Below are 26,897 nucleotides of genomic sequence, written 5' to 3' on the forward strand. Positions count from 1 at the left end.
GTGAGCCCGGACATTGGTTGAGTCCTGACTTGTATATCAGATGAGGTCTATGTGACCGGATGGCAAAAAGGTGACTGTTGTGGGTCTAATCTTTGGGTTAGACGGAGTGGTTAAGCTGGTAGCAACTCGAGGCACATTGCATTGAGTTGCGTGGTAAGGGAGTTAAAAGGGGCCCCTATTGTGGGGTCCGGGGGCCGCGGAAGCGGCCCCTGGCTGGGGGGTCCCAGGGGGGCCAGCGGCCCCCCTGGCGGGGGTCCGGGGGCAGCGCCCCCGGCCCGATGGTAAAGGGAATATTCCCTGGAATATTCCCTGGCCGACTAGTGGAGGCTCATATGGTAGGTCGGTCAGCAGGCCGACCTAACGACCTTCGCGGGCTATAAAAGCTAAACCCCTTCGCAGCCATCTTACACTCATCTTTCACCCAGTCAGAGTTGTTGTTCCAGCTAGCCTTAAGCTCTTCACCTATCTTCTGTCTAGATCGCCATCTAAGCTTCATTCATTGGAAGCGCACGGGTGGACAGAGCCATCTTTGTATCAGTTGTTTGGAGTTAAATAATTTTACTGATTCTCCTCTTATCTGTTGTGTACTCTCTATCTCTTTCTCAGATTCTGTTCGCTGCGCCGTGTAATATTTTACAGAATATTGCTGCTTTATGCCATGCTCCTGCAGGAACCTTGCAAACTCATTTGAGAGGTACTCTTCCCCTCCATTTGACCTTAGGCATTTTATCTGCAGGCCTGTTTCTTTTTCAACCATAGCTTTAAGAGTTTTGAAATGCCCAAAAACTTCACTTTTCTTTTTCATAAAATACACCCAAACTTTTCTGCTATAGTCATCAATAAAAGTGACAAAGTAATGACAGCCTCCAAGAGATGCAGCTTTAGTAGTCCACACATCAGAGTGGATTAATTCCAATGGCTTCTCACTCTCTTGAACATGTCTAGGAAATGGTTTCCTTGCTTGTTTTTCAAACTGACAGGCTTCACATACCTTATGCATTTCTGCAACCTTGAATTTAGGCAAACCTGCAACAATATTTTGGGCCTGCATTGATTTAAGTCGCTGTACATTAACATGACCAATGCGTTTATGCTAGATATCAATATCTGCAACTACACCGGTCCCATGTGCAAACATTGGTGCACTCAATTCAGACATGTCTGCATCCAATGTAAACATTATGTCCTTCTTCTTTCCTTTTGCTATCAAGCGACCTTTATTTTTCATATCCTCAACAAAGCATCCATGAGGATTAAATCTGACCTGCAAGCCCTGCTCAACCATTTGACCAACAGAAACCAGATTCTTGGTGATATTTGGGACATGAAATACATCGGATAGGTATTTCTTTTTCCCATCCTGCATAGACAAAGGAATTTTTCCAATCTGCACAATAGGATGTGCAGTATTATCACCAGTCTCCACAAATCCTGGTTTTTCCATTTTCCTTGCATCCTCCATCCATTCTGCATGACCTGTCATGTGGTTTGATGCACCTGAGTCTGTAACGTGTCCACTAGAATCATCCAGGACACATCTCAGCAGTCCATCGGAAAGGATGTCTAGAAAGCTCTGCCCGACATTCCCATGGAATGTTATGGGACTTGCGATCTAGGTCTTCCCGCGTCTGCCTCGTAGCGGAAGTATCATGGCCGTTCCCACTTAGGATCGACCTGAATTTGGGTTTTCCTGTTTGGTCATTAGCTAGCAGCAACTAGCGTCAGACCCGAGCGAACTACTTTACGCAGAAACGCTAGGTCCGAAGCGGATTCACGCTGCACTTGGTTCAAGGAGAATGGAAACGAGAGGGATGCAAAACTCAACCTCTCTGCCATAAGGCATAGTCCCATTCCGTAAATCGGGTAAGACGTAACTCTAGGTCATCGCTCTCATTATTCGTTTGATAATGATGATCATCCCGCTGTTCTTGGAGATTTTTGAGAAAAGTTCCCGGCTAACCGGGACCACCCAACCGTAGGACGGACCCATGGCCCATCCTCCGCACTTTCCTCAATTTTGTTTTAGTTATGTAATTATCTAACACATTAATTTGACATATAGCAATCAGCTTCTTTAATTACTCCTGTTAAGCACTGGTTCCTTCACGTAATCTTATCACATGACATAGAAAAACAATATCAACCAAATTCTTTATTATCATTTCATCATTTTATCTTTGAAATACAAGGAGTTCCACCCGTAGGCTTGTCCATAATCTGCCCGAAGGCTATCCAGTAATCCGCTAAGGATCACTATTCCAAGATTCTGCCCGTAGACTAGTATGTGGGCCTCGAGATCCAATCCCGAGTCACGTTAGCCTCTTGTGCAGGACCTGAAAGGCGAGGGATTTACAGCCAGAGCCCCCCTGGCACCCAAGCGTCCTCCTGCTCCAAGTAGAGCTCAATCGAAAGATCTCTTACGGGGGGTTCGGTCCACGTTCCCGGCGTGGTCAACAACCCCCTTGGTTAGGGTCAAGCAGGCAGTCGGGGGTAACTGAAGCTGCCTCTCCCTTCAGGCCTTCAACCTGAAGCATTAGATATCATTTCATCCTTTAGTTCTTTGAGCAAACAATGCAAACAGTGCTTTCTAAACTGTTACAAGCACAATCAATTCCAGTGGTCGTTTATTTGGCCAACTGTCAAGGAGTGAATCCTTCTCTCCGAATGCATCCACCCTTCGATCCGGGATTAATTGCGACTTGGCAAGATCCCCAAGGGTTTATTTGTTCACCCTTTTGTCCTTGGGTTAGGGCCATACCCTGTTAACCCAACTTAACCAATACTTTAGGTTTTATTAACAGTAAATGCTGGCGACCATGTCGCTTTAATTTATTGATTGATCATTTGCTTCCAAGCAAATACCTAACTTCCCTTTACTTGGCAATTTTTCCCCAAGACAGGTGATGTAACAGGATGACTACTCATTCTCTTGCAAGTTAAACTTGCGTAAGAACTTACCAACCTTATTTCAAGAAATGGCAAAACTCTCTTGTGAACAAACAACAAGTCTATGCAACGTTGCAACTTATTGCACAAGTGTCGCATCTATTCCATGGGATCATTTCACCCATTGAACGGCGTTTTCTGGTATCGGAATTATCTTCAGACGAGAAGCAGGGTTTAGGGTGTCTTTTTACCCAACCCATTCCTAATTACACTAGACCGACAACGTTTGGTCCTAGGGGTTCCAACTCAATTCGAGTTTCATCATTTGAACGAGTGATCCTTAGGGTAGAAACCCTAGATCGTTTCTTGCAAGCCCGTCCAATTGACTCAACATTTCGTGAATGTGGGTATGATCTTTGGGTTTGAGGGTTTTGACTTGGCAACAAGTGCAAAACTAGGTCGAATCCTTAACGTGCTAAACCCTAGTTAGCACTTGGGATATTTATCATATCGACTGAATCATGCCTATATGAATCCCTTGTGGGTTAGGTGATTTAGACAATTCAATATACTTGTCTTGCGACAAGGATGAACCTTTCCTAGAGATAATAAACTAGATCTAAAGGAGAAAAATAGTTGCAACTACCACAATACATGTAAACATGCGATTCATTGCTTCTACGCATCACATGGTTCACAATAACTCTATCTTTCTTGGTAAAGTAAAAATGCATGATAATCTGGATACTAACTTTCCTAGGACCTACTAGGACTTACATCAAATAATCATGCCTACAACCTTGTTATCTACACTTTAGAATCTCATGCTTTGATAAACCATGCAACCTTTCCTAAATACGGCTCCTGATGAATGAAATTTTTGCATGACGACTATGCAACACGCAACTTTCTCCTAGCTACAATGAAGTTAGTGAAGTTCATACAAAACTAAAGCTAGTGTTAACTTATTCCATTTTACATGCCACTTGCAAGTCCATAAGATCATTTTCGTGCTCTTCTATTTCTTTTCGGATAACATCTTATGGGTGTTAACTTTTCCTCATGAATCATTACAAGGAAGATGTTGCCTAAAATGCGACACACACTTATTCCTACCATGTCTAGTAAAAAATGCACTTATCAATTTCATTTCCTTGCCCTAAGTAATATATGTTTAGACTCATTACTTTGAAAATGCACCAAAATAGCAACATGCAGCTAGTCTTCTAAGGCGGACAACTCTGGAAATGCAACCGTTCCAATTTCATGACATGCATCAACCTTGTCTAATGTTTAAAGAGATAATTTATCAATTGTATTTTTATCGCTGCCACATGCATTAAAAATAAGCGAAAAATGCATTCTCCCTTATGGAATTAAGCGTGCCTAAAACATTTCTTTATGTGAGACTAAACTCGAAAAAAACCTGGACTTGTGGGCTCGGGGAGGAACCTCCCGCAGGTGTGCCTTGCGACTTCTTTGGAACCATCGTTAGGCAGCGTACTTTGGTTGCAACGGCTTCCCTTGAGTTATACGCGCGTCCCGAAGACTTAGGGTCTGTGAATTTTCTCCCTTGCACGGGATCAGTCCCTTGGACGCTCGGGTCTTGAACCTCGGGAATGAAATGTACACACAGGGCCTAAGGAGGCTGGAATTTTTTTTAAAAAAACCCTCGGAGTCAATCCATGCGCACAAGGCCTTAAGGCTTGCCTTTGGAAGCTTCCAAGAAGCTTCAAGGAAGCTTCTACTTCCGAGTGGAAGAAAAGGCAAGTTCAGGAAAGAGTATGGCGACTAACGAAGGGGGATTATGACATTATGGCGGCGGCTTGATGAGCTAGGCATGGCAGCGCGGCCTTCACAGTGGCCTGGTGGCCTGGTGGCGGATGGCGTGGCGCTGGCAGCAGGTTTGGGCGTCCTCATGGCGGCTCCCTCCTAGCACGATGGCTATGGCAGCGTTCCCCTCTTTCCTCCCTTCACAATCGTGAGGCACGGCAACTTCTCAAGCCCCTCTTCCTTCACGCAACCTTCTCCTCCTCCTCAGCACGGTGATGGCAGCAGCCGTTTCCCCCCCCTTCAACACCTTAGAGGGTGTATTTATAGGACAAGGGGGGGGGGAGAGGAGAGCTCCACCACGTGGCCACTGCATGGCTTCCCCCCTCCTCATGCAGCCCACAACTCCACCAAGCCCATCCCCCCACACTTCCTCTCCTCCAGCCGTGCATCGGCTGGGGGAAAGGGATAAATATAAAAAAAAATTGCTTTAATAATATCCATTTTGCCCCTCCCAAGAGGGTGTTTACGTGTGATTTGTGGATTTGAACCCTCGGGCTTGCTTTGCCAATGCGGAGGTCTCGATTTCTCGCGTGGAGGTCACAGATTACACTGCCGGCAATTCCAATATGAAAGATAACCTTTGCACGAGGTTTACGCAGTGTGCGGGAAGTCAATATTCACGAGTGGGAATATTACATTCTCTCCCCCTTAGAAGAATCGAGATGTCCTCATCTCGAGATAAACTGGGGATATTGAGGGTTGAGAGAGCTTTCATCTATCCAGGTAGCATCCTCTTCGGGATAATCTTTCCACTGGACGAGGCATTCTTTCAAGGTTCTAGATCTTAACTGTCTCTCCCTAACATCTAAAATCTTATCCGGTCTTAGTTCAAGGACTCCTTGACTAGGCATTACAATTTGTTGGTCATCAAGTACATGATTAGGGTTGGGTACATATTTTTTTAAGAGACTAATATGGAATACATTGTGAACTTTTAGGTTATCAGGAAGTTGCAATTTATAAGCATTGGGTCCCAGGCATTTGAGGATTTTATACGGCCCACAATACCTTGGACTTAGCTTCTTGCATTCTCCTAGAGATAGAGAACTCCTTTTAGGGCGTACACGAATGAAGACCATGTCTCCTTCTCCGAAGACCCTCTCTTGATGTTTCAAATTTGCATATGCCTTTTGTCTATCCTTGGCTGCTTGTATGTCTTGTCTTATTGACCTTATTTGGTCATCCATGTCCTCCAACATTTGTCTTGAAGCTTCAACTCTTAGGGTTGGATCAGAAAAGTTTAGGGGACTTCGACAATCATGACCATACAATGCCTGGAAAGGGGTCATTTGAATGCTCTACTGGTAAGAAGCATTGTAGGCAAATTCAACTAACGGCAAGTATTGAATCCACCTCTTCGGCTCTCGACAGCAGTATGCCCTAAGCATATCCTCAATGATTTGATTCACTCGCTCTGTTTGTCCATCCGTTTGGGGATAGTAGGCGGTGCTAAAACAGAGTTGAGTCCCAATAGCTTCAAAAATAGCTCTCCAGAAGTGTGAAGTGAAGAGAGAATCTCGATCACTAATGATTCTTCTAGGTAACCCATGTAGCTTGAATATCTCCTTGATAAACAATCTTGCAATGTCGAAGGCTTTATAGTTTGTCTTTACTGAAATCAGGTGTGCAACCTTAGTAAGCATGTCAACTACAACCATAATGGAATTATATCCTCCTTGGACTTGGGGTAAGCCCACAACAAAATCCATACTGATGAATTCCCATTTCATTTGGGGAATGTCAAGTGGTTGCAATTTTCCTGGCATCATGACATGTTCAGCCTTGATACGTTGGCAAGACAAACATTCAGTGACATATTTGAGAACGTCACCTTTGAGCCTCTCCCAATGGTAGCTCTTCCTAACTACATTAAGAGTTTTTGCATAGCCAGGATGTCCTGTGAAAGGGGAATCATGAGCTTCCCATAATATCTTCTGCTTAAGTGACTGGCTTGTTGGTTTACACAGCCTTGTTCTGTAGTAGACAAGTCCATTATCAATGGAAAATTCCTGATACTTGGCCTGTAACTTCAGATTCTAATCTTTGGTAGATATTTCTTTTATCATTGTTTGGTAGGCCAAATCATGGCATGCTTCCTCTCTAGCTAGTTCGAGTATAGGGTTGCTTGGCATAGATACCTTTGTAGCCAGAGATCTGGCCGTTGATGGATTCTGCAAGATTAGGGAATTTAGGAATGCCTTGCGACTGAGTGCATTGGCAACTACATTCTCTTTCCCTGGTCGGTACTTGATTTCAAAATCATACTCCTCCAATACTTCAATCCACCGCCGTTGCCTCATGTTGAGCTTGTTCTGGGTAAAAATCCATTTGAGACTCTTATGATCGGTTACTAGAGTAAACTTGTTACCCAACAGGTAGTGTCTCCAAAGCTTTAGAGCATGGATGACAGCTAATAATTCCAGATCATGCGTGGCATAATTCTTTTCATGACTCTTCAATTTCCTTGAAGAGTATGCTACTGGATGACCTTCCTGCATAAGTACACACCCCAAGGCAAGAATGCTGGCATCAGTTACTACCTCGAACTCCTTATTGAGGTCAGGAAGTTTTAGAATAGGTGTTGATACCAAACATTGCTTCAATTGGTCGAAGCTATTTTGTTTGGGAGTTGACCATGTAATAGAAGTCTGCTTCTTTAGTAAGTCTGTAAGAGGTGCTGCAATCAAAGCATAGTTTTTGATAAAGACCCTATATCATCCTGTCAAGCCAAGAAAGCTACGTATTTCTTTAATGGATATTGGTATTGGCCATTCAAGCACATCCCTGACTTTGGCTGGGTCTATTGATATTCCTTCTGATGATACTATGAATCCTAGATATTCAATCTGACGCTTGAAGAATGCACACTTCTTCATTTTTGCATACAGCTTATGAGACCTCATTGTCTCAAGAACAATCCGTAGTTGAGGTTCATGATCTTCTTCCTGTTTAGAATAGACTAAAGTGTCATCGAAGAAGACAATCACGAAATCATCAAGATATGGTCTAAAAATATCTTGCATTAATCTATTGAAGGTGGCAGGTGCATTTGTAAGCCCGAATGACATAACCAAGAACTCAAAGTGCCCATATCTTGTATTGAAGGGCGTTTTTGGAATATCTTCTTCCTTGATCCTTATTTGATAGTAACCTGATCTGAGATCAATTTTGGAGAAGATCTTTGCACCTTGAAGGCGATCCAGAAGTTCATCTATTCTAGGAATAGGATACTTGTTCTTGACTGTTGATTGATTCAAACCACAGTAATCAATACATAGTCGAAGTGTCCCATCTTTCTTTTTCTGGAATAGTACTGGAGCTCCCCATGGTGAGTTGCTAGGCCGGATGTAACCCTGATCTAACAGTTGCTTGAGTTGTTCCTTCAACTCAATAGCTTTCGATATGGACATTCTATAAGGTCTCTTTGCAATTGGCGCAGCTCCAGGCACTAGCCTTATTTCATGATCAACTTCTCTTGGAGGCGGAAGTTCAGTCAATTCCTCAGGGAATACGTCAGCGTATTCCTTTAGCCAAGAGGGTCCTTCATGAGACTCTTGCTTTTGATCTAACTTGTTGAGTTTGATCAGGTAAACAGGTAATCCTTTTCTAACTCCTTTTATGATCCGCGATACTTTGGCTAACTGGATTCTTGGCACTCCTGCCTCACCTTGAGTTGTAACAAACTCCCTTTCAGAGTTTCGAAAGGAAACTTGACCCTTTCCACAGTGGATGTGGGCGTCATTAGGCTTAAGCCAATCCATCCCGAGTAGACACTCATGGATACCTAAATTCATGACTCTGAATTTGATTGAGGTTTTCTTTCCTCCCAGAAAGAATTCTTCCTTAGCAGTTTGCTTGGTTCAAGTTACCTCACGACCGTTTGCCAATTCCACAAGTAAGGTAGGTGCTTCTACTGTGGCTATTCCTAATCTTTTTGCACATGCTGGTGAGATAAAGGAATGTGTACTGCCACAATCAATCAAGGTTTTGAAACCTTTACCTTGATAGTCCGACGGTGTTTGAATCACCGAGAACTGACAATTCGGCCCCTTCTTGTGTAAAGCGGCATGGACTGTCGCTCTTTCAAATTCTACCTCCATAGTGGGATCTTCCTCTTCTTCTGCTTCGCATCTTTGCCTATTGGTAATGCAGGCAGTTCTTCCTCTTCCACGGGTGGCGGCTCCTTGACCGCGGCCTACACCTTGACGATGTCCCTCGCTGAGCTTGGGACATTGCCTTTTGAAGTGACCGACTTCGTTGTAGTGGAAACATCGGAGGTTTCGGCCATTACTTTGAGTAGGAACAAAGTTGTTGACGTTATTTGTCCTTGCTTTCTTCCTTTGTCCCTGATTGTGACCTTGGACTCTCTTCACTTGGGGTCTGAATGTTCCTCTGTTCGGGTCGCTATAGGACCAATTTTTGTTACCCCTTGGTCTAGCTTGCACTTCCTGAATTATAGGTGCCGCTCGAATGAGTGCATCCTGAAGATCTGATGGACGCATAGATTCGAGACGGGTATTTACGGGTGGATTTAAGCCTGCGCAAAATTTGGACACCTGCTGCGTCATGTCCATCTGTGGCGCATACTTTAAGAGTGAGACAAATTTAGAGTAGTATGCGTCAAGGGTGAGTCCTAGCTGTTTTAGCTCGTAGAATTCATTCATTTTTTGTGTACGATATGCAGGTGGAAAATATCTCCCCTGCACGGCTTTCTTTAACTTCTCCCAGGTGACGGACCCCTCTGAAGTCCCTTGATCCCTGCACCATTGTTTCCACCATAGTCTAGCTTCGCCGGTGAGTTTTAATTTGGCGAGCATGGCCTGATTGGTAGGCGCAGTACCAGCTGCTTCAAAGTAATCCTCCATAGATTCAATCCAAATTTCAGCATCAAACTGGACGAATCTGCCTCTCCCGTCAAAGTCGGGTGGCTTTATCTGCTTGAGCAGGAACTTCTTCTCCTGGATCACAGCAGTACTTGATGTAGGGGGCGAATTTGGAACCTGTACCTGGGGTTGTGCCTGGATAAAAGTTTTCTTAACGTTATTACATGATAATTGACGTTAGCTTATCTTTAGATCAGCTATCTCGTAAATCATGAAGCTACTTAACTTTTTTAACAACTCTGATGCATAGTCGGATATTGATAAATGAAGTCCTTATTTATATTTACATGGGCGTAGCCTTATATAACATCTCGTGTGATGATAATCCAATCATTACATTCAGTTTGGGGAGAAAAACGTTGTATTGCATTTGTCTACAGGAACTGTGTAATAGTAGGGTTTTGGGTCATGGATCTTTAGGAATCGATAATTCATTGGAAGTTCAGGATATCCTTTTCGCTGGAATCCATACTTCTCATGGCGGCCCAACACCTTAATCATGTCGGCTGGGATTACACGGGTTACTTCCTCATATACATATGAGTTCAATTCAACCCTCCGACCTTGAATATGCAAAGTCGAATTTATGTGAGCTTCCACAAAAATGAACAGCTTCACGACTTTCAAGTCTTCCAACCACTTGATCCTCTTCAGGTTGGTCTGTAGATAAGCGAACCGGTGGGCAGCTATGTAGTAGATTCCTGAAGACCCAGTCCATCTTCGTTCTATATATAAAGGTGATGGATTATAAATCTGCTCCAGGATGTTCATCATCCCAACTCTTTGTCTATAATGCGGAGAATACATTGCAGTCATAAACATGACCCGGAACATCAAAAACTTGTTCCATGCTTCATAGTTCTGCAAGACAGTATTGAAGATGAGGAAAAGTTTGGACAGCAACAATTATTTTACTTCATTTTATTGAGATCTCATAAAAACAATTCCGTTGTTGGTCGGCTCTGATACCAACTGTAACGTGTCCACTAGAATCATCCAGGACACGTCTTAGCAGTCCATCGGAAAGGATGTCTAGAAAGCTCCGCCCGACATTCCCATGGAATGTTATGGGACTTGCGATCTAGGTCTTCCCGTGTCTGCCTCGTAGCGGAAGTATCATGGCCGTTCCCACTTAGGATCGACCTGAATTTGGGTTTTCCTGTTTGGTCATTAGCTAGCAGCAACTAGCGTCAGACCCGAGCGAACTACTTTACGCAGAAACGCCACGTCCGAAGCGGATTCACGCTGCACTTGGTTCAAGGAGAATGGAAACGAGAGGGATGCAAAACTCAACCTCTCTGCCATAAGGCATAGTCCCATTCCGTAAATCGGGTAAGACGTAACTCTAGGTCATCGCTCTCATTATTCGTTTGATAATGATGATCATCCCGCTGTTCTTGGAGATTTTTGAGAAAAGTTCTCGGCTAACTAGGGCCACCCAACCGTAGGACGGACCCATGGCCCATCCTTCGCACTTTCCTCAGTTTGTTTTAGTTATGTAATTATCTAACACATTAATTTGACATATAGCAATTAGCTTCTTTAATTACTCATGTTAAGCACTGGTTCCTTCACGTAATCTTACCACATGACATAGAAAAACAATATCAGCCAAATTCTTTATTATCATTTCATCATTTTATCTTTGAAATACAAGGAGTTCCGCCCATAGGCTTGTCCATAATCTGCCCGAAGGCTATCCAGTAATCCGCTAAGGATCACTATTCCAAGCTTCTGCCCGTAGACTAGTATGCGGGCCTCGAGATCCAATCCCGAGTCACGTTAGCCTCTTGTGCAGGACCCGGAAGGCGAGGGATTTACAGCCAGAGCCCCCCTGGCACCCAAGCATCCTCCTGCTCCAAGTAGAGCTCAACGGAAAGACCTCTCGCGGCGGGTTCGGTCCACGTTCCCGGCGTGGTCAACAACCCCCTTGGTTAGGGTCAGGCAGGCAGTCGGGGGTAACTGAAGCTGCCTCTCCCTTCAGGCCTTCAACCTGAAGCATTAGATATCATTTCATCCTTTAGTTCTTTGAGCAAACAATGCAAACAGTGCTTTCTAAACTGTTACAAGCACAATCAATTCCAGTGGTCGTTTATTTGGCCAACTGTCAAGGAGTGAATCCTTCTCCCCGAATGCATCCACCCTTCGATCCGGGATTAATTGCGACTTGGCAAGATCCCCAAGGGTTTATTTGTTACCCTTTTGTCCTTGGGTTAGGGCCATACCCTGTTAACCCAACTTAACCAATACTTTAGGTTTTACTAACAGTAAATCCTGGCGACCATGTCGCTTTAATTTATTGATTGATCATTTGCTTCCAAGCAAATACCTAACTTCCCTTTACTTGGCAATTTTTCCCCAAGACAGGTGATGTAACAGGATGACTACTCATTCTCTTGCAAGTTAAACTTGTGCAAGAACTTACCAACCTTATTTCAAGAAATGGCAAAACTCTCTTGTGAACAAACAACAAGTCTATGCAACGTTGCAACTTATTGCACAAGTGTCGCATCTATTCCATGGGATCATTTCACCCATTGAACGGCGTTTTCTGGTATCGGAATTATCTTCAGACGAGAAGCAGGGTTTAGGGTGTCTTTTTACCCAACCCATTCCTAATTACACTAGACCGACAACGTTTGGTCCTAGGGGTTCCAACTCAATTCGAGTTTCATCATTTGAACGAGTGATCCTTAGGGTAGAAACCCTAGATCGTTTCTTGCAAGCCCGTCCAATTGACTCAACATTTCGTGAATGTGGGTATGATCTTTGGGTTTGAGGGTTTTGACTTGGCAACAAGTGCAAAACTAGGTCGAATTCTTAACGCGCTAAACCCTAGTTACCACTTGGGATATTTATCATATCGACTGAATCATGCCTATATGAATCCCTTGTGGGTTAGGTGATTTAGACAATTCAATATACTTGTCTTGCGACAAGGATGAACCTTTCCTAGAGATAATAAACTAGATCTAAAGGAGAAAAATAGTTGCAACTACCACAATACATGTAAACATGCGATTCATTGCTTCTACGCATCACATGGTTCACAATAACTCTATCTTTCCTTGGTAAAGTAAAAATGCATGATAATCTGGATACTAACTTTCCTAGGACCTACTAGGACTTACATCAAATAATCATGCCTACAACCTTGTTATCTACACTTTAGAATCTCATGCTTTGATAAACCATGCAACCTTTCCTAAATACGGCTCCTGATGAATGAAATTTTTGCATGACGACTATGCAACACGCAACTTTCTCCTAGCTACAATGAAGTTAGTGAAGTTCATACAAAACTAAAGCTAGTGTTAACTTATTCCATTTTACATGCCACTTGCAAGTCCATAAGATCATTTTCGTGCTCTTCTATTTCTTTTCGGATAACATCTTATGGGTGTTAACTTTTCCTCATGAATCATTACAAGGAAGATGTTGCCTAAAATGCGACACACACTTATTCCTACCATGTCTAGTAAAAAATGCACTTATCAATTTCATTTCCTTGCCCTAAGTAATATATGTTTAGACTCATTACTTTGAAAATGCACCAAAATAGCAACATGCAGCTAGTCTTCTAAGGCGGACAACTCTGGAAATGCAACCGTTCCAATTTCATGACATGCATCAACCTTGTCTAATGTTTAAAGAGATAATTTATCAATTGTATTTTTATCGCTGCCACATGCGTTAAAAATAAGCGAAAAATGCATTCTCCCTTATGGAATTAAGCGTGCCTAAAACATTTCTTTATGTGAGAATAAACTCGAAAAAAACCTGGACTTGTGGGCTCGGGGAGGAACCTCCCGCAGGTGTGCCTTGCGACTTCTTTGGAGCCATCGTTAGGCAGCGTACTTTGGTTGCAACGGCTTCCCTTGAGTTATACGTGCGTCCCGAAGACTTAGGGTCTATGAATTTTCTCCCTTGCACGGGATCAGTCCCTTGAACGCTCGGGTCTTGAACCTCGGGAATGAAATGTACACACAGGGCCTAAGGAGGCTGGAATTTTTTTTTTAAAACCCTCGGAGTCAATCCATGCGCACAAGGCCTTAAGGCTTGCCTTTGGAAGCTTCCAAGAAGCTTCAAGGAAGCTTCTACTTCCCAGTGGAAGAAAAGGCAAGTTCAGGAAAGAGTATGGTGACTAACGAAGGGGGATTATGACATTATGGCGGCGGCTTGATGAGCTAGGCATGGCAGCACGGCCTTCACAGTGGCCTGGTGGCGGATGGCGTGGTGCTAGCGGCAGGTTTGGGCGTCCTCACGGCGGCTCCCTCCTAGCACGATGGCTATGGCAGCGTTCCCCTCTTTCCTCCCTTCACAATCGTGAGGCACGGCAACTTCTCAGGCCCCTCTTCCTTCACGCAACCTTCTCCTCCTCCTCAGCACGGCGATGGCAGCAGCCGCTTCCCCCCCCTTCAACACCTTAGAGGGTGTATTTATAGGACAAGGGGGGGGGGAGAGGAGAGCTCCACCACGTGGCCACTGCATGGCTTCCCCCCTCCTCATGCAGCCCACAACTCCACCAAGCCCATCCCCCCACACTTCCTCTCCTCCAGCCGTGCATCGGCTGGGGGAAAGGGATAAATATAAAAAAAAATTGCTTTAATAATATCCATTTTGCCCCTCCCAAGAGGGTGTTTACGTGTGATTTGTGGATTTGAACCCTCGGGCTTGCTTTGCCAATGTGGAGGTCTCGATTTCTCGCGTGCAGGTCACAGATTACACTGCCGGCAATTCCAATATGAAAGATAACCTTTGCACGAGGTTTACGCAGTGTGCGGGAAGTCAATATTCACGAGTGGGAATATTACAGAGTCAACATACCACACATCGTTGCTTTCTTCTGTACTTGTCACAGAATTGTTCATGTGCTGCACCATAAACAAATGCTCATTTCTGTCATCACCCTGTCTACTAGAAGATGCGTAATTTCCTTGTTGCAATTTTCCATTCATGATGTCATTCTGCTTTTTATAGCAGTCTTTAGCCATATGACCCATTTTACCACAATAGTAGCATTCAACATTACTTTTTGCATTTTGGCCTCTTTGCCATCCACCACGACCTCTTTGGCTCCCCTTGCCTCTAGAGTTAGCACGTCCTCCTCCATAGGACTGGTTTTCTTGAGTTTGCTGCATATTCTGATTTCTACCATGGCCTCCAAATCGGCCTCCTCTACCTCTGCCTCTACCTCTTCAAGCATTTGAGTAGAAGACAGTTTCTTTTGAAGTTCCTCCTGAAGAAGATGCACCACCATTTCTCTGCTCCTCAGAAATTAGAAGAGCAATCAACTCCTCAAAATCAGAAAATCTTTCACGAACTGAAATGGATGTCCGAAACTGTGCATAATCCTTTCCTAGACCATACAAGGTCATTGAAACTAAATCAACATCTTCCACTGGCAACCCAATGGAAGCAAGTGCATCTGCAATCTTCTTCACCTTCATGTGGTAGTCATTGATGCTCATATTTTCTCTTTGCACATTGTGCAACTCTTGCTTGAGCTGCATTTTCCTGGCTTGCGTATTTGTGCTATACATCTTTGACAGAGTATGCCATGCCTCCTTTGGCGTACTTGCATCCTGAATATGCACAATCATAGAGTCTGAAATGCTGATAGACAGCCAGTACATAACTTTCCTGGCTCTCTCATGCCATGCTTTGAATGCCTGCATTTGCTATTGATTGGGAACATCAGGAAGAACTAGTTCTTCTTCATTTCCTACAACAAATTCCCAATATCCTTTTCCCATAAGGAAATTCGTCATTCTAAACTTTCATGCCTGGAAGTTGTTCTTGTCAAGCTTTTCAGTTACAATCTGTGAAAGAGAATCAGACGCCATTACAGAACACTGCGAAAAATTCTGTCACTGCAAAAACTCAGCTTCACCCTCACAAGGGCAAATCTGCAAAACTGGCGAAAGTGGTATTTGACCACACAGTCACTTCCTAGTGACGATTTTGCATCAACAGGCAATAGGGATGATTCTGTAACTCCCAATGTCTCTGCGCACACGCGAAGGGCATCTCAACCTGAGACAATGCACTCCTGCACTTTCCGGCTGTGCTACCTGCAGAGATCTGCTCCCAAAACAGAAAATGAAAGCAACACTGCTCCTCTTACCAGACCACCGTGAGCTTGGCTTGCTTTCTTGAGCTCCTTACCACGAACAAGGCTCTGATACCATGTCAAGATTGTGGGAGAGAAGGAAGGAGTCTCGCTTGAAGCTTTCTTGCTTGCATAATGGGGGAAGACACACAAGGGTGGAGGCTGAAAACAGTTTTCCTCTTCTTAGTTGTGTAAGCCAAAAAAACTCTAGTACAAAGAAATAGAAGAACCCTATATATGGGTCTCAAACCAAACTCAACTAACTAAGGTATCATACTAACTGAGCCACGAACTAGAGTAGATAAGGATAGCTATCATGTAGCTATTATTCATGGGCGGTGTACCAACCGCGTCTGCAACTAACAAGTCGGTGACATAAATACACAACGGTCACCCTGGCGTATCACGAGTGGAGCTCGATATCTCAACAATGCTCAATACCCCACCCTCATAAGGTGCTACCAATGATCCATGGTGCTCAAAGTTGTAAGGCTCCCATTATAAGAAGAAGCCATATGTGAGCCCAAATATTGGTTGAGTCATGACTTGTATGACATATGAGGTCTATGTGATTGAATGGCAAAAAGGTGACCGTTGTGGGTTTAATGGTTGGGTTAGACAAAGTAGTTAATCTAATAGCACTTCAAGGCATATTGCATTGAGTTGCAGGGTAAGGGAGTTATCAAGGGCCCCTATTTTGGGTCCAGGGGGTAACTAATAGTGGAGACTCACATGGTAGGTCAGTCAGGCTGACCTAATTGCCTTCGTAGGCTATAAAAGGTAAACCCCTTGATAGCCATCCATCATCTATCTTTCACCCCAGTCAAAGTTGTTCCAGCTAGCTTTAAGCCCTTCACCTATCTTCTATCTAGATAACCATCTAGCTTCATAGTGAAAGCACATGTGTGGACACAACCATCTTTGTATCACTTGTTTGGAGCTAAAGAAAAAAATTTATTCTCCTCTTATCTGTTATGTACTCTCTATCTCTTTCTCAGATTATGTTCCCTACACCATGTAATTTTTACATCAACTAGTCTCTTCACCTTCCTTCCAGCTTTCATGGCTTCTCCTTTCTCTCTCTATCTCTAGTCTTTCTCTCATTTTCTCTCTTCTCTCTCCTTTTTGCAATCTTCTCTTCTCCCTCCTCAATCATCTTCATTACAATTGGTATTAGAGCCTTGGTCTTTGGTCCCTTCTTCTTTCTCTTTTCTCATATCCAATTACATTTTACTAAAAAAAGAAAAAATCCTAGTTCAAATGAGTATAGCAAGGACAAGAGTTGTAAGGAGCAGTGATGGAGTACCACAACGTTTTGGCAACTTTCATAGATGACACAGGAGCTGTGGACATATCTGGTGATGTAGAAGGATCTCATGCTTAACCCCCAAGACCCACGGACTGCTTATTCGTTCAAGCCTTTCAAGCAAGCACCTACAGCTATCTCTCACCTAGCTGACGCACCTTCGATCCTACCGAGGTGTAGTAAGTCTACCTTGATGCTTGCCCAAATGAGTTGCCTCCTTCCTCAAGCTCAGTGGTAGCTCTACGATTCTTGATGCAAGCTCAAGCATCTACAAGCCTCCACCTCCAAGCTCCATCCTCTATAGCCATGCACAAGAGAAGAGAAAAGAAGAGAAGAGAAGAAGAAGAGAGAAGATGGTGGGGAGCTTCACCTCCTTTATCCCTCATCCTCACACACTCACTCCCTCACACTCTCACACTCCCTCTCTCAAGCACATACAAGCAAGCAAAGAGAAGAGAAGAAGACAAGAAGAAGAGTCTATTGTTGCCACACACCAAGGAATGAGCTCTCATTCACTTTTTGAACTTTATATACATGCCTTAAAACCCCATGGACACCAATCCCATTTTTTACATGACCGGCCATTATGGAAAGGTCCTCTTTTTCATTCTTGTCCTATTTATTTAGCCTATGCCCATCTACCCTTTTACAATTTGCACAGGAGGGAGCCTTGCACTCTTTTACAAAAGTTTTGGGACGCCTTTCACTTAAAAATGTTCTTTTTCCTTTAACTTAATTTTAGAGGACACCCTTGCGCCTTTGCTTCTTCTCTGTCCTGCTTCTTCCATTTCATCCGCATTTCACTTCTTTTGCTTCTGTCTCGAGTTGGGGTTAACATTACCCCCCTCCTAGATGAGTGCTAGTCCCATGGCACTTGTGGGGCTTTGTTGTTGAGGATATGGTGCTTCGAAGGGTGATTGCCTAAGTGGATGATGGGGCCTTGTGTTGATTGGTAGTGATTGAGGAGGTTGGTGTTGAGAGTGGAAAAAGACTGAATTTTTTACTGATTTTTATTGATTTTGAGGTCTGAATGATTGATTTTTTATGGATTTAGAGTGATTTATGATTGTTAAAAGTAAGTATTTAAGAGTGTTTTGGATTATATTGATTATGTTTTGGAAGTTCATGATGATTCTTAGTGGAGATATGATGTTCTATTGAGGTTCCGATTAGTTCTGTATACCTTTTATATAGCTTTTGTCTTGTTCTGATTGTCTTTTGTATGAAGCATGGATTGTGAAGATTGAGATCTTTTGGAAGCCTATTGAATCATTTTTGATAGTATGGAATGGTTTAAGTATGAGTTATGAGGTTTTGATGACCTTCTGTAACCCTCTATAGACCTTCTGTAGAGCCTCTATCTCTGCTCTGTTTCATACTATAGCTGCTTTGGTACTGTACTGTAATTGTTCTATAGACCTTCTGTAAGTGTTCTGTAGAATTTATGTATGAATTTGGGAACCTTTTCTAACCTTTGGAAAGGATGAATCTAATCAAAAGAGCTAAAACAAGTGGAAGAAGCAGCTTGCTGAAGATTGAAGAGAAGACTGAGTGACAGTGACAATAGTGAGCTGTGAAAAGACACTGTAGTGGCTCTGGTGCCTCTTCATATCAAACATACCTCTTGGGAGGTGAATCCATGACCTAAGAAGGATTATTGAGGGTTATTATGAGATTATTGTAGTGAGGATATGATGTACTATTGAGAGAGAGAGAGAGAGAGAGAGAGAGAGCCAGAGATAGCCAATTTCTATCAAAACAATGTAACTGTGTATGAGAGATTGAGAGAGAGAACTATGAAGACATTGAAGATGAATATTATGTGATTGATTTCCATTCAAAGATGGTGTATTGTTTTTTGTTCTTTGTTATACTGGTGGATTCTATGAATATGTTGAAGATTATGGTTGATTCTATCAAATCCGTGGGAGATATCTACTATGATGCTGTGTGAAGATTTGCTGTTTTCTTTGTTTTGATGATCAAAAGAATGAAATAAAAGCTTGTTGATGTTACAAGATAGATTTTCTTGCAAGAGAATTCCCTTTTCCTTGGTGTTCCTCTTGGGGCTCCATGTTTTTGGTGCACAGCCAGGGAAACTTGCCATCAACAAGCATCAGAAAAGGTTGAAAATGAAGGAAATGGCATTGCCAAGAAGAGGAAAATTCAATGGATGTTTGCAAAGTTCCTTCATCCACTGAAGAGTTGGAGATTCTTATTATCAAAATCACTTTCCACAAGAAGTTCATCCCACAATGGCGGAAACATATCACCATCATGATGCATGCTCTATGTGGTGGACTGTTTCCTCTTTCTGTTGAAGTAGCAGAAACTTGCATCTTGGTGGGAAATTGTTTGGAAACAAACTAAAGAGCAGAAATAGAGAGAATGACCATCCATGGAAGATTTGGCATTCATTGAGAAGTTTCCAAACATCATCAAGTGGGAGATTGTGAAGAAGCTTCAGGAGTCATGGTCAGTGGAGGTTCACGAAAACAAGAATGAAAAGAGTTGGAATTTGTTCATGGATGCTCAATAGCAAGCTACGTGGGATGCTTGGTGTCCTAATAGTCTTCTGTTTGTCCAATTAGCAACCCACTAGAAGTTGGTAGACAAAGTGTTTTTCACAACATACACTGTTGAAACTCTCAAAAGCTGGCATTATTATAATGACACAACAACGATCCTAAGAAGAATGAGTTTTGATACTTTCAGAATGGAATATCTCCCCTTCTGTAGTGGTTTGATATATATTTTAGAATGTAATATCTCCCCCTCTGTAGTTTTGATACTTTCAGAATGGAATGAGTTTTGATACTTTCATAATGGAATATCTCCCCCTCTGTAGTGGTTTGAAAGCTGAATTCAGAGATGTTGAAAAGAAGGAAGTAGAAGAGACGTTGGCCAGAGAATCCCTCAGATACTGAAGCCCCTCTCTGATTCTATCTTGTTGAGTACAGACCAACTGGTTGGAGCCAACCCCTTGATGAATGACGCAATAAAGAGGCAAGTGTTAGAATGAGTCGAGAGGTAGCAGAAGCCTCATTTGATGCCCTAAAAGCACTCTTTATAGAAGTCCCCATGGCAACTCAAGGTCCCCTTCCTAGTCAAATTCATCCTGGAAATATTGATGGTAGGCCAGCAAATGTAGTCCCATTGCCAGTTTTTAAGGGAGAGTACAATGAATACCTTGATCTTCATGTAATAGAATTCATGGTAGCATGTGTGGCTAACAATGCCAGAATCCCTGAGCATTGGTTAGCAATATTCCCCGCCGCTTTCAAGGGCGCAACATTTCAGTGGTATGAGAGACAAGTAGCAGGAACTTTTGGCACTTGGGACAATCTGAAGTTGGTCTTCCTCACTAAATTCAGGCGTGAAGGTTTTGAAGAGCGGATGCGAGAGGAGTTCATGAACCTAAGTCAGTCCTCTAGAGAAAGAGTAGAAGCTTATGTTTCGCGAATGGAGTCCATCTTGAAGAGATGGAATAACCATTGAGGGCTGAAATGATGAACGGGTTGCCTCTTACCCATCCAACCTCCAATCCTCACTAAGAGAACTAAAGAGGGGCACCACCTAGCCAAAGAGAGGATGGGCTAGGACATCCCTATTCTCAAAGAGAATCAAGAAAGCCAAGACACAAATTTACAAGAGAGAATATATGTGCTAGACACCATATTGGAATATAAGAGAGAGAGATGAGAGGAGAGGGAGACAAGAGGAGAAGAGGTAGAAGAAGCTTGACATTATGCTACATGGAATGAGAAGATGAGAAGAGAGGGATATAATAGGAGAAGAGGTAGAGGAAGCTTGCCATTATACTACATAATAAAAGAACTCACTCATAGCTTCCCTCAAAGAGATGAGGGTATTCTAGAATGCTCTCATGGACTTGTCATTCTCCCTCCTCCCTCCCTTCTTCATTCTCCATGGGCTCTTTATATAGCCTTCATGAGGGATTAGATTAAGCTAATCTTCTTGATTAACATAATCCTAGATGATGTATGGCATCTTTGAAAATATGGAGAGTAGTGGATGGGACAAGTCCCCACCTTGGTCATCATGCAAGAAGCCAAGGGTGGTGGTAGACAAAATAGAGAAATGGAGCTAGATTACAAGAGGTGGATGCCCAAAGCACATTATTATAATATATTTACAAGAAGGATAGAGTGGAAAGTTGGTGTGGTGAAAGAGAGAAGAAAATTGCATATAGCCAGTAGTCTGCGCCTTCGTAACTTCAAATCCATGAGAAATTTGGAAAAAGTTTCTTCTGTAACTTTGTAGATCAGATTGAAACCGATCGGCCTTCGCGGGAATTTTCTTGAAATTCGCTTTTTCTTGGGAGTTATTGAGATTATAAAAAAGGGCTTCCAAAAGCTGCTTTGACTTTAGTATCCCATATGTATATAAATACATATAAGCATGTGACAAAAGGGATCCATGCTTGTAAGCTTTTGTGCAAGATCCAAATGACACCATGATGTGGATATTGACTTGTGTACAAGGGTGAGGTGTCCTCTAATGATGGTGATAGATTCCAAATCTTAGTGATGCAAACGGAGCCCATATGTAGTTGGAGGCTAGTCCTTTGAAAAATCTATGCATTCACTCAACTCCTAGGTGTAATCCATTTTCATCTTCACTAAGATAACCATCCCATTTACCCTTTACATTGACATGCCTTCTAAGAACTTGTTCCCCCCATTTGCTAGAGTTATCATAATCGAGAAGCAATGTAGCATACCTAGTGCTTGAAGAGTAAACCTAAAGTGATATGGTAAGCTCTTGATAGGGGCCTTGGCCAAATTTTGTGGTAATAATCCGGGTTGTAAAAAACCCGGATCATTAGCCCTCCCCTTAGGCTAGAGGTATTCATGCCTCTGGCTTGATAATGATGGTCCAATAGAGCAAGGAGGACTGCACCCCCTCATTGGTGGCTCTTCATTGAATGACTGCTCCAAAGTGTTCATATTTCTTTGAAAATAAGGCTTCAGTCGCCATCCATTTGCCCTTGTCTTGTGAACCTTCCCATCCATGTCACCTAGCTTATAGCTGCCATTTGGATATCTCCTTATGACCATGAATGACCCTTCCCACTTGAACACAAGTTTAGCATCCTTTCTGTTATCGAAGCGGTTATCATAGCGTAGCACAAGTGATCCTTCCCTTATGTGTTTGCTAGCCAGCTTCTTATTAAAGGTCTTCCTCCTCTCTTCAGCCTGCATGGAATAGTGTTGGACTGCTGCTTCTCTATCTAACTCCAGCCTCTCTAGATCCAAGATCCTTTCCTCTAACTTCTTATCTTGATTCTTCTCTTGACTGGCTATTAAAACACGCAAACTGGCCAGTTCCACCTCTATAGGAAGCAAAGCTTCTTGGCCATAGACGAGGTGAAATGGAGTATAGCCAAGTGAGGTTCTGAATGAAGTCCGGTAGGCCTAAAGAGCTGCACTCAATTTTTTATCCCAGTGCTTGGGGTGCATGTGTACCTGCTTGGTAATTATCTTACAAATTAGCCCATTTACTTTTTCGACCAAACCATTACACTGTGGATAGTAGGGAGGAGAATGCCTGTGCTTGATTTTTAGCCTTTCCATTAGCTCCCCTACTAGGTTCGCCCTAAAACCAGGACCCCAATCAGAGATAATTTCCAAAGGTGTGCCAAACCTGCAACAAATATTTTCAAACACAAATTTTCCCACTTCTTGGGCTGTGATCCTACTAGTTGCTGAAGCCTCTGCCCACCTCGTCATGTAGTCCACTCCCATTATGATGTATTCCTTGCCAGATTGAGTTCGTGGGAGTGGTCCTATTGCATCAATCCCCCATTTCTCAAATGGGCCATATGTAGTTATGGGATTTTGTTCCTCATGCACTAGCTTCCTTGGTCCGGCCTTTTGGCAATCGTCACAAGTGCGGCACCAATGTTGCACATCTCGATGTAGACTAGGCCACACAAAACCGGCTTGGAGAATCTTTCTGCTAGTTATTTATTGAGCAAAATGTCCGCCACAAACCCCTTCATGGCAGTTCTTAATCACATCTATAATCTCCTTTGCTGTTGGCACCCTTCTAAGCACTACATCCTTTCCTTTGCAATACAACACATCATTTATCAAGCGGTATTTAGTGGCCTTAGTAGCCAGCCACCTTTTCTCACTTTTACTCATATGTGTAGGTGCCTCACCTTGCTCGAGAAAATAAAGCACATCTTGTAGTTGAAACTTGCCTTGAAACAAGGGAAGCTTTACGGCAATGATGCCCACCATTACCTCTTTCAATTTTTCAGCTGCTAGAGCATCTGCCTCGCCATTTGCGCGCCTTGGCACAAAATAGATTTGGGCTTTCTGTAGCTTTCTCATGAGAGTTTTAGCTTCTCTCATTTTCACTGCTAAGTTATCATTTTTACAAGCCCAGATTCCTTTCATTTGCTTAACAATGAGCATAGAATCCCCAAAAACATTAAGCCGAGTGATACCATGTGAGAGACACCACTTCAAACCTAAAAGCAAGGCTTGATATTCTGCCTCATTGTTAGAATGGACATTCTCCAAGCTGATACCTTCTCCATAAAGTTTGTCACCTTCGGGACTGAACACCACTATTCCTGCTGCCGCTCTGTCTTTAATACGCTTGTAGGCCCCATCGAAGTAGAGGGCATGGGCATTCTCCACCCGTGGCGGCTCCTCAAGAGGAGGTGTCTCCTCTTTTACCTTTCCCTTCTCCTTTTCCTTCTTTTGATGGCATCTATGGGTCAACAAATCAGCTAGGCAAGCTTGAGTAGAATCCTCCACCTTGAAGGTGTAGTCAAACTCTTGGAGTTGTATCACCCACTTAGCGATTCTAGCTGAAACATCCATGTGCTGTAAGGCATAGGGAAAATGCTCTTCTGTCGTGATCACTGTGAATGGCCTAGGGAGAAGATAAGGACGAAACTTCCTTACAGCAAACATTAGAGACAAAGCCATCACCTCGACCATCTTGTACCCTCGTTCTGATGCTGTCATTACTCTACTAGAAAAGTAAACCGGTCTCATTGGGCCAATTTTAGCATCCTTTTGTATTAGTGCTGCCCCTAGAGCATCTTCCCCAAAACTCGGGTTGACAAAAAACTCTTGATCCCAACAAGGCTGTAAAATTATAGGAAGGGTGCTAAGAGCCTTCTTCACCTCGTGAAAGCACCTTTCACTTTCGTCACTCCACAAGAGCTCCTCGGAGTGGGTTAACTGTTGCAGTGGAAATATTAATTGGGAGAGGAGATGAATGAACCGCCCCATATATCGCACCTTCTGAATGAAAGAGGTTAGTTGCTTCACAGAAGATGGTGATGGCACTGCCAATAGGGCCTTAACTTTGTTTGGATCTGCTTCAATGCCCCTCTCACTTACGACATCCCCTAACAAAGCTACACTACTTTCGCCAATTCGACACTTCTCATGGTTTAATTGCCCCCCCATTTGTGCGAGTCGGTTGAAAGCTTCATCCACCTTCCCTAGATGTAGAGCCTTAGAACTATAAATACAAAATCATCAATAAAGACCCTGATGGATTTCCCAAAATATGGCTGGAAGACATAATTCATGAATCGTTGGAAGGTAGCTGGGGCATTTGTTAATCCAAATGGCATTACTTTGTAAGCAAAACAACCCCAAGGTGTAATGAAGGTGGTCTTCTGTTGATCCTCCTCAGCTATTCGGATCTGGAAATAACCTGAATACCCATCACAAACAGTGTATCTCTCATGCCCAGCCACCTCGTTGAGTATTTCATCCTGAAAGGGAAGAGGAAAGTGATCTCTCTTAGTTGTGGCATTTAGCGGCTTGTAATCCACACAAATCCTCCATTTTCCATTCTTCTTGGATATCACCACCACAGGTGAAACCCACTCTGAATCCCCTATTGGATAGATAAAGCCTGCCTTTAAAAGTCGTTGCACCTCAGTGAGTAGAGCGTTTTGTTGAACTACTCCCAATCGTCGTAGTCGCTGCACCACTGGCCGTGCTCCCTCTTTTAGATTAATGTGATGTTGTACTGCTGTCACACCTGTGATGTGTTCATAATCAGAAATAAAAAGTGCAGAGTGTTTTATCACCACTTCCATGTAGGCTGCCTTCTCCTCAACTGATAGATCCTTAGCCAACATTTTTTCTAACCCCTCCTTCTCGACCTTTGGAAGCTGCTGCGGAATTTCACTACCAGAAGGCCCTTTTAATGTAATCCCCATCACTTCTAGAGAGCTTTCTTCCTCCTCATTAGAAGACTCTCCCTCTGTCATAGATGACCAACCCTCGCTGGAACTCCATTCATCAGCGGTGGTTTCTAACACAAGATCCTCCTGTCGGCCCTCCTTCATGTTGTAGATAGTGCTCTTCCATTTTTTATGTAGCCCCTTTTGTGGCCTGAGCTCTAAAGCCCCTGTCTCCCAATCTTGTCTGGCTTTCATTCCCATTAGCCATGGTCGCCCAAGAATGAGCGGATAGCCATCCCCCTTCACTGGCATCACATACATGTCAAGCTCCAATTGCACTCCACACACCTTTACCTTGACTTTCTTTATAACTCCCAAACAATTTACTACCACATTGTTAGCCATTTTGGCCCCAAATTTAGTAGTTTCATTTACCTCTAATCCCAAACGATGCATCAACTTTTCCGTCATGACACAAATCTCTGCACCTCCATCCACATATGTCTTTGATACTCTCTGCCCATTGATTTCGGCTTCCACTAGAGGTACAATATCTTTCATCTTTCTAGCCTGGATTGCATTCACATGTCTATTCTTCATGGGTCTAATGCTTACCATCTTTGACCATTGTCGCCGCACTGTTGGAGATAGATGTAGTAATTGTGGCCATGAAATTTTTGGCCCTTGATTCCTCACATCAGCAAGCAAATCATAAGCTCTAGTACCTTTACCCAAGGGAAAATCATCTGGCTCAATGTGTCGGCGTGAGCGAGCCCTCCTCTTTTTACTGTTGCGTGTCTTTGCAGCCACTGATGACTCTGCCTCCTCTTCCATATTTTCAACCTCCTTTTGTGGTGTAGGCTCCATCTTCTCAATTCTCCGGGCTTTCTTCACCGGCATTGCTTCAACCTCTACTACTTTGTCATTTCCTTTGACATCACTCTCATCTAAACTAATTATCCTAACATCATGATTCTCTGGCGGTTGAACAGGCAAGGGCGGCACCTCTGCAAGTGGTCGAGGATGCTGGAGAACTTGAACCGGTGGTGGAGGCCTTGGATTTGGTGGAACAAACCTTTCCCTAGGTGGTGTCACTTGTTGTCCCCTCCTTCTTGGTTGGAACCCATTTCCTGGAAAACGCCTGGGATGAGGGCAAAAGTACATACCATGGCCAGTCTCCCCACAATTATAGCAAACATACTCTCTTTCTTGTCTTCTTGGACCTCGATTGCCTTCATTTATGAGGGGAGGGGGCCGCACTCCTTGCACCAAATTTAATGAAAGGCTTTCGAGTTGATTAGTAATGCGTTGTAGGAGCTCTTGCTGTGGTATCTCTGGTTCAGGTGGGGCCTCTGCTATTTCTCTAGGCCTTTGCATGGTTGGTAAAACCTGTATGGGCTCAACTCCCCCCTTTAACTGGGCTTGATACTTCAATTTTCTATCTTTCTCTCTCGCATAAGTGACTGATTCTTCATAGGATGTGGGAAACTTTCCTTTGACCTTCTCCCTTAGTAGAGGATGGAGTCCAGCTAGAAAACAATCTTTCTTAAGGCAATCAGGTACTCTTTCTCCCTCGGCTAAAGATGTTGTCCATTTATCCCACAATTTTATAAACATGCCTTCATAGGTTTGGTACTCCCCTGCTATGGTTTGGCAAAGATCTAAGAGTTGTCTCCAAATATCTTCAGG

Source organism: Lygodium microphyllum, chromosome 25 (assembly GCF_053477565.2).
Source record: "Lygodium microphyllum isolate KBCC chromosome 25, Lygodium_microphyllum_v1.1.10, whole genome shotgun sequence".
In the NCBI taxonomy this organism is placed as follows: Eukaryota; Viridiplantae; Streptophyta; class Polypodiopsida; order Schizaeales; family Lygodiaceae; genus Lygodium; species Lygodium microphyllum.